Genomic DNA, 9,168 nt, shown 5'->3' with positions numbered 1-9,168 from the left:
CCCCCCTTGCCCTTTTCTTATAAAAGCCTGTGAAAATTTGGGCTAGGCGCCGGATCTCCTCTGCACCTGCTGCATGAGGTCCGACCCCAGATATCTGGTATATTTATGTGCTTTTTGTCTGCTTTCTTGTCGTTGATGTATTAAATCTTACTATCTATACATCTTAAGTACCGGTCTCAGTGTCTTCTTGGGTGCGCGGCTGACCCGAGGCTTGAGTAAGTGCCTCCCTTTGGGAGTTTTGAATCTTTCAGTAACAACAGTAATAGTAATTACATTGTAATAGGAATTCAGGAAGAGGTCATGAATTTGATGTGGAGTCGGTAAGGAAATGGGAAAAGTCAGAATGGGTACAAATGATGCAAATACAGCACTCAAGCATGAAATTCTCCATACCTTATTTGTCCCAACAGCTAAGGTTACTCGACCCATGATATTCATCACACCCAGACAAGAAAGACTGTTTGGAAGACAGTTTGGTTTACTTTAGCAAGGTAGATGTTTCTTAGCTGACTGGAAAAACCAAGCCTGCCAATGCAGCACCGTGTTTTCACAAATTATAGCACAGCTTCTAATTCCACCAATCACAGATGATACATATGGACCAAACTCAGTTACCACCAACAGGCTTCCTGCTGACCGACCTAGTGAAATGCTCTCTCTGTCATCGGGATAAGTGGGATCCTTAGGGATCCTCTGAGGCCCTCTTAAGAGTGCTGTGTTCCAAGGCCAGTGCAGTTGGCCTCGAGTACTCATGACTGGAACACTGACTCCTGCACCCTGCATACTGTGAGCTGCCACATGGTTGTAGTAGTCTCCTGAAGCTGCTGCAAGTTGTCTGAGTAATTTTAGTGTCAAATATAGTCAGATAGCCATGCACACAGTCCAACGTGTGGCTAAGGAACTGCTTCTGTATTTGAAGTAATCAGGCATAATAAGTTAGATCCGATAAGTGGTGCTCACTGGTTGAGTGAACCGACCCAACAACTGAATTAATTACTAAAAGTCAAGAAGTACATGTAGCAGAGAAATAACATGAAATTACCATTCTTAATAAATGTTCAACACAGTTTGGTTTGTTCAAGTGATCAATCGGGTCCACCTTATAGTCAGTACGAACATGATAAAGCCGTAATATTAGTGTGAGTGCATGGTTAGAGCTCTATGTATGGAGTGAATGTATATTATAGATATGGAATATGAGCTTCATAAATATATAAAATGTATATTTGGCTATCAGATAATCTTAATGGTAAAGTGAACTGAAATAAAAGAAAACTTCAAAACTATTTTGGCTCACTTAACATTAATTATGTGGCGAAATAATGAACACAGTAATTTTGTAAATTAAATAAAACAAACATTCAACAATTGACCATTCAACAATAACAAGTTAATATTATTATTTCATGAACATAGTTTCAGAGTGCCTATACAAATAAAGAGAAGAAAGCAACTTGATTTGGTGGAGAGAATTAATTTTAAGCTAATATTGATACAAAAATTATTTTCAATTAAAAAGTATTCACTAAAATGTTGTTTGAATTAATGAAAAGCAAAACCAAACAAACAAACAAAAAAGATCAAATAAAATAAGGGGACAGATAAACTTCAGATAAGTGCTTCTCTCTCTCTCTCTCTCTCTCTCTCTCTCTCTCTCTCTCTCTCTTTCTCTCTCTCTTACACACACATACATGCACACACACAAAATAAATTGTGATAAGGGTGAAAGGGGCCAAGGAGAGTGTAATTTGAAGAGAAAGGCAACCATTTTTGCTGTGTTGTTAATATAAGCCTTGGCCTTCCATACAGTCTTAGGGAAACAGCCAATTCTGAGTCTTGAGAGAACTCTACAGTGTTTTAGCAGCAGGTCATGAAATTCCCTGACAAGCCTTGACAGCTTTCTCACACTCTGAAAGAGGTAGTCAAATACCTGGAATAATTAGATTAACTGCTCCAGTGAGATGATTTTTAAAAAAGAACATTTCTGTATTTTCAAAAGAACTAGTCGCACTGATCAAACAGTTGTGATTTTAAAATTTCTGAGAAAAATGAAGATGACATGCCACAAGCAAACAGTTCTAAATATTGGTGATCATAACTTTAGTCTGTAGCTAGTCAAATCAAATCACAGAAATGAAAAATATTCATAGCACACACAGAAGTCTGATTAATTCCCAAAAATATAGCATCTGTGAAGCAAAAGTTCAGTGGGGATGGTGTCTTGAATCGGATACAGGCAGTCATGTATGTGCATATGAGGAATTATAGGGAGTTACAACATGCTCATGTGCCAGCATGCTATAGCTCTACAGATCTGTATTCTCAGATGCCAAGAGGCTATGCTGGGGAAGGTTGCAACTTCCAGCACAGCCTTGGCCGAACAGTAAATTTCAGACCCAAGTTACATTTGAAGACTAAGTCTCAAAAACTATTGCTAGAACAGTCTTAGGTTTAAGTACAAAATGATGTTGTCATGCTTTAAGGACATAACTTGATGATAGTAGATTGTAGAATAGGCATTCTGCATAGGACATGCAAAAAATATCAAAATGTAAAAAAACAATATTCCATGTATTGAATTGTTGAGCAACTGACTTCAATATCAATAGTCTCACAAGTCATGAAAATCAATTTGAATCAATTACTAAGATGTAAGACTAAGTCTTCTAATGCCAGTTTTAAATCAATATTTTCATCTTTCATTTATTGCTGATAGTAACTGCATTGACTCTTTATATTCATTATTATCTAATAAAACTCCCAGTTCACTTATTTATTAGTTGGGACCTCATTTTAAACATTGCTTAAAAAAGAGCACTTGCACATTACAGATTTTATATCAAAACATTTTAATATATTCAAAAATTATAACTTGTAACAGTTAATACATTAATTATTAAAATCAAAATAGCTGTTTTAAGCTGTTTCAATTGGCAAAGGAAACCAGAAACTGATTGTTTAGGTTCTAGTTAATTCAAGGGGTCCTTTTATTATTTCAAAATGTATTCTTTTATTACTTATAAATAAAAATTATTATCATTCATGTTCAAATGCAAATTAATTTTTGATGTGAGGAAATACAATACAGGCTCTGGAGTCAGATGCACCCCAAACTCTGCTATAAAAAGGGAGATCATGAAACAAATCAAGATTAAAAATATCTAGTTTGTAGAAAGTATTTATATCCTTGAAACATTGAGAGTAACCACTATAACAAGTAACCAACTAATCATATATGTATACTTGTTTCACACATCTTCATTAGATCTTGTAGTATGTGCATATTTATGTGATAAAGACAGGAAGAGGAAAAAAGTTAAATAATTGAGTTGGTAAGGGGTAAAATGAAAACATTACTTTTAATCCACTTATGGTCAAAATTTAGAAAATAACTGGTCCTGAGCTATGCAGCCCCAGTGGATGCATCTATAGCACAACCCCCATATGGAAGGCTTAGATAACATCTGAGGAGAGAGTGGCATGATTGTAAAGGCCATCGGACCAGGAAGTCAGCTATGAGATTTGTGTCTCCTAGAAATGACTTGGAAGCTACCCCTGTGATACATCAACAATATGGCTGTCTAAACAAGACAGGATTAATTACATTGTCAGTACAGAGACTAATGTGGAAAGGAGGAATCTCATGGAATCTTTACCCATAATAACTATAGTGACTCAGTGACTGCTTCATGTATCATCTGATAAAATCCCCATCCCAAATCTGATGTTCATTATTGATCAGTGGGAATCTCATCTTAAACATTTCTTGATGGGTTACATCTTTTTAAGATGTATGCTCTGTGTGTGTGTGTGTGTGTGTGTGTGTGTGTGTGTGTGTGTGTGTGTACTTAAGGAAAAAAGCCATGAAATTGAAGAGTGAGGAGAGGGTGTGGGTGTAGTTGGATTGAAAAAAAAAAAAGAGGCTAAATGATGTAATTGTATTTTTTTATTGTAAAAAATAATTTAAATAAAGAATGAAAACTCACACAACTTGGGAAAATCCTTGGCTAATAAGATGAGTTTACAAATTTTGACAATAAAACCACAGTGCTTTTGGACTTAGTATAAAACTTCTTGAGACTAAATATCTCCTTTTGGCTTAGCAACACAGAGTATTCCCTGGTTTAGTTAAGGAACATTTCCATGTAATCAGCTTGGGGTTTGGGAAGGATGGAAAAACTGATGTTAAAGGTAAGAAAAGAAACATGTTTTTCCCTGGAGTATTGTTCATCCAATGAATATTTGGCTCCTAAAGCTAGCAGCCATTGTATAGTAGTCTTGGCTGTAAAACAGAACAGTTATCCCTGCTCCTAGTAAACTTCAAATGTAGAAGAATGTGTTTAAATACTGAGAGAAAGTAATGAGGAAATCATGGCCATGCACTAGGAGGATAGACAAGATTTGACTGTGTTGGAAGTGAGGGTGGCACCAACTGGGTATAGGCTTTGTCTGAAATCAGACACAAATCAGATGGGGGAATTAATTCTGAAGCAAAAGCAAAGCTTTGGGCAAAACACAAGTACAGCAGCTTATTTAACAGACCGGGAATTGGTAAAACAACAATTGTGCATTTCACTCAGAAAAAGGGTCGCTTTTCCTGGGAAAGGGGGACTTTGTTCACAAGCCACTTAAAATAAGCTTCCAAGTATGCTTATGTTTGTTCCTCCCACTCCCAAAGAACGTTAACCTGTTATTATAATGAAGCTATAACCAGCAATAACGGTTCTCTTGACCAGTATGTCACCAGTTTGGTTGCTGGTTCTTGTTAATTTTTCTGATTCCCTGCTTGCTTATTGCCAAAGTTGCTGCCTCCAGGACATCAGCTGCAGTTAGAAGAATCTTCTGGTTCCCTGTTCTCGACCAAAGTGCACAGGATCCAAAATCCATACAGTGGCTAAACTTAGCGGATAAATAGTATTTTACAACTGTGTGAAGTGACTAACAGTATGGATCTGAGCCTTATTATACTCCTCTAATGGGCAGTCCTTGAATTCCACTTTAGTTGTTATTCCTGGTTCACTTATATTTTATGAACACGGGGGTGGGGAAGGAGAAGAAAGCTTTAGAAAATAATGGCAAGGTTCTTCAGTTTACCTGAAAATACCCCAGATGTCACCAAAGTGCTATAAAACAAATAACATCACAACCATCATGTATTTATAGCCTTGGAAAAGTCGTATTTGAATGTTTAACTTAGAATAAAAGCTTTAGCGTCAGGGGCTTCCAGTCGACAGAATGGAATCTGGAACCAGCCTGGTTTAGAATAGAGTTCTCACTTGCTACAGGATTTAAGACTCTTATTTTGGATTGTGTGGTTAGCCTTTAATGGCTGATCCTAAACTGGTCCGGCTCGCCCAGTCTCCTTTGGGCAACCGGAAATCCGCGTGAGCCAAGGAGAGGAGGGGCTGTGACACAACTTGCTGCGGCTCCGCCCTCTGTTTACCTGGGAGTTCCCGGCCAGCCGCAGTGCAATTCTAGTGGAGTACGCATGCGTGAGCTAAGCTGCTCGCGCCCGCGCGCGTGCATGACGTCACAGGCGCCTGGGTCCAGACTTTAGTTGTCCGCGGGTTTTGCTGGTGAGTGAATTTGGTGAGGTTTGGGTTTCCCTGTGGGCCGACCCTGGGTAAATATAACGAGGACTCTTCTCTGCAAAATTTGGTGCAGATTTGCAGAAACGCTGTTACGTACAGTTAGTGTTGACTGATCCCTATCGGAGAGAGACGTGAACAGATCCAAGTTCGCCCTCATGCTGCTGAGTGTTTTGGGAACGGTTGGTCCCTGTGCATCAGCGTTAAGCAGCAATGCTATTGAGTAGCCCAGGCAAGGAGTTTGAGAAGAAAGTTTCAACCTAAGAGTTCACAGATTAGCTTCAATTGCAAGTTTCTCTTAGGATATTTACGAGTTTGAGGGAGGAGGCAACCAATGCCAGTTTTGAAATCAGGAAGCTTTTTGGTACAGTGTGCGTACACAATATTTTAATTGACAAAGGGATTAAAGAATAAAACGACTACTTATCCCCCGCCCCCACGTCCAACATTTTAAGATACCAAGGTGAAGTTGGTGAAATTGTAACATCTAAAATCTAGCTCTTAAAAGTTTTTTAAATACAAAAGCTAAGTGGAAATCCAGCTAAGAAGGTTGTTAACTCAGAAAACATTTTCCCCCAGAGAAGGAATACCCATACTTTATATTCCGTTTCTTTGTAAGAGATTGTTTTTTATTTTTACAGTTACAACTGAGACTGAATATATCAGTGTTACAATTTTCCAGCAGTCACATAACGAGCATATTATTTTATGATACAATGGAAAACGTTTCTAAGGTCCAAGATAAATATATCTGACCATTATTAATTCTAATTAATAATGTGTAGCAGTATGATATGTGAACATGAGATAGCTTTTTGGTTTCATATGTTAGATTAAGAAATTAAAACTGAGACTTTCAGTGTGACACAGTGTATTTAACCTTTTTGACAGTCAGTGTATGCTGAAGAATTTGGATGCTGTTGTAAAACTGTTAATTTCATACTAGATGTTAGCAGGAGAAAGACATATAGCCACTCTGCCTCCTGTACAAAGAATGTATAGGATATAGAAAGCTTAAAGGGAGAAAATCCAATTAGGTTAGGACAGCAATGAATGTAAGAGTTGATAAAGATTTGAATTAGTGGCAGAAAGGTTAGGAAAAAATAATCATTTAATGCTAGTGAACAGTACAATTTAGTATTTTTTTTTTCTGTTGTATGGCATTTTGGTGTTGTGTGTATGTTAATTTGTTTAATTATCACAAAGACTTGTGACATTGATGCTTTATAGCTTACCTATATAGACAAAGGTGCTGTATTTCAAAAAGGTTAAGTAATTTTCCTGAGATCAGATAGCTAATATATGGCAGAGATGGTATTTGAATTTAGACAGCCTGTTTCAGACTTGATGAGATAAAATGCAGAACAATTAGAATAGAGGGTCAGTGAGTTCAGGAAACTTAACTGTTTTAAATTCTCAACTATGCTGGGCAAGAGGAGAGGAGACACAGTCTTGTGCCCAGAGTTCAGGTTTGGATATTGGAGAGATCTCAGTTTTGGGCTATCTTAATCTGTCCTTAAGTATAGATTTTGACTTACTTCTGTGTTCCAAATAGAAGTTGAATGCTTTTTGTTTTGTTTGTTTGTTTGGTTGGTTTGGTTGGTTGTTGTTCTCTTTGCCAGCCACAGTGGGTTTCCACCAAACTCAGAGGCTTGTCACTCTACTCCTCATATTGTTAGGCCATTACTCTGATGAAAAGTAAGGGGGAAAGAGTCACCCAAGGCTCCTGCCTTTCTGCTGTGCTGTTCTCTTCCCCTTGGTCTTGACCTTCTCAGGTCTGTGAAGAGCTTGTGAATGACTGATTCCCTTGGTGCCCCTAAGTGCCCTGTACAATTGCACAGCCCATTGTTGGCCTTAACGGTCCATTAAAAATGTCTGATAAGTTTTCTCACAAATGTTAGTATCTGTCATTTGCTTTGTGCTTTTAACAAGCACATACCTCTCTTCTTTAACTCAGCTCTCTGGTAGTTTATTGTCCTGTGTTTCCTCTGGTGGGTCAAAGAAGGGTTTGGAACGTGTAGGTTGTCCAACCATTTGTTGTTCTTCCTAGCATTTTACCTGAGTAGAAACTTTACATCTTTATTTCTGAATCATTATACATTAAGTAATTATGTTTTCATAGTTTATACCCATAGTTTTATGATGACTCTTTTATCAATAAAGTTGTTATATTTCTGTCTCATCAGAAAGTTGGAACTTTCTTAGCTATGATTAAGTTTGGAATATTAATGTAAGAGGTAGGTATTATAGGGTCTACTTTTAAATATTTTTCAATAAATAAAATAGATATTCTTGTGGATGTTTACAAAGAATCATTAAAATTAAGAGCCAAAAGAAATTTGAAAACTCGTGATGCAATACTTTATTTTGTCTGTATTTTTGAGTAAATGATGTTTTTAAGTTGACAGAATAGTTAGTTACTGAACTAGAACAAAACCAAAATTGCACTTGTGTTTTATGTATTAATTTGGCCAGACTGTCCAGCATCCTAGTTTATGAGCATATCATTTCATGTGTAAGCTTTTTTCTTTATTAAATTATCATTTAAACTTTCTAAAACCAAGCTTTGTTGTTTTTGTTGTTGTTGTTATGAAGAGATAATAGAGGATAAGGCAAAGCTTTAGAAAATTGATTTACTTCATCATTCTCAGTATCTAAATTAAAAGGTGGGTTTAAAAACTCAATTATAAATGATATTTGTTTTTAGGTCCTCTGATTTTTGTCAAGTAAATTTTAAATTTTATGTGTCGACAGTATATTGACTTCCTGAACGAATGATCTAAATGAGCAATAAGAAAGATTCTCTGATGATTAATAAAGCTTCTTTCGGACTAGCATAGCGTTACAACACGGAACGCACACCGTAGGGAACTGTGAGTGTATAGCAAGGCCTAGGCAGCACAAGGTTTGAAAGGCAAATGAGCATCTTACTGAAGAGATTGTGAGCAATAACCCTTGGTCAGAGACAGCAGTAACAAAGGTTACATCACCCTAGGGGTGTGTGTGTGTGTGTGTGTGTGTGTGTGTGTGTGTGGTAAGCAGAGACATTTCTGATCGTGATTCTCAGTCGTATGTGGGAGCACATATCTTTTTGTGTTTTGCTACTGTTACTATAACTCCATAGATTCAGTGCTTTAAAATCTATTGTAATATTACATCTATATACATCTATATACATCTATACATATATATGTATAATTAAAAATGGTCTCCTTTGCTAACTATTTTTCTTTTCTTTTCAGGGAAAACTCAGTTGCTTCTTGTGCTTTGTGGAAGTAAACCAGCTGTTTTGAAGATTATACTTTAAGGTGTGTAATGAAAGCATGCTTCATTTGTGCTTACCCTTTTACTCATACTCTAGAAATCTTTATCTATTTACATTTCACATGGGGTTGGGGACATACGTGCTCACGCGCACACACACACACACACACACACACACACATGATTTTTCACTAGGTAATGTGTTTAGAACAGTGTAGACACACACACACACACACACACACACTCAGTGATTTTTTTTTAACAGGTAATATGTTTAGAACAGTGTAGACACACACACACACACACACACACACAC

At 37.0% G+C, this 9,168-nt stretch overlaps 1 protein-coding gene across 4 annotated transcripts in view; it reads left to right on the top strand.

The window, feature by feature from the left end:
• Positions 1-5,491: 5,491 nt before the first annotated feature.
• Positions 5,492-9,168, top strand: part of Pot1 (protection of telomeres 1) — a 68,363-nt gene continuing 64,686 nt past the window's right edge. For all 4 annotated transcript variants that reach the window (XM_029478637.1, XM_029478636.1, XM_021164848.2 and 1 more), the window contains exons 1-2: positions 5,492-5,576; positions 8,831-8,896. The gene's annotated coding sequence lies outside the window, so the exon portion shown is untranslated. The remainder of the gene's footprint in view (positions 5,577-8,830; positions 8,897-9,168) is intronic.

This window comes from Mus caroli, chromosome 6, assembly GCF_900094665.2.
Source record: "Mus caroli chromosome 6, CAROLI_EIJ_v1.1, whole genome shotgun sequence".
Classification (NCBI taxonomy): domain Eukaryota; kingdom Metazoa; phylum Chordata; class Mammalia; order Rodentia; family Muridae; genus Mus; species Mus caroli.
This window is presented reverse-complemented; position numbering and strand designations above follow the sequence as displayed.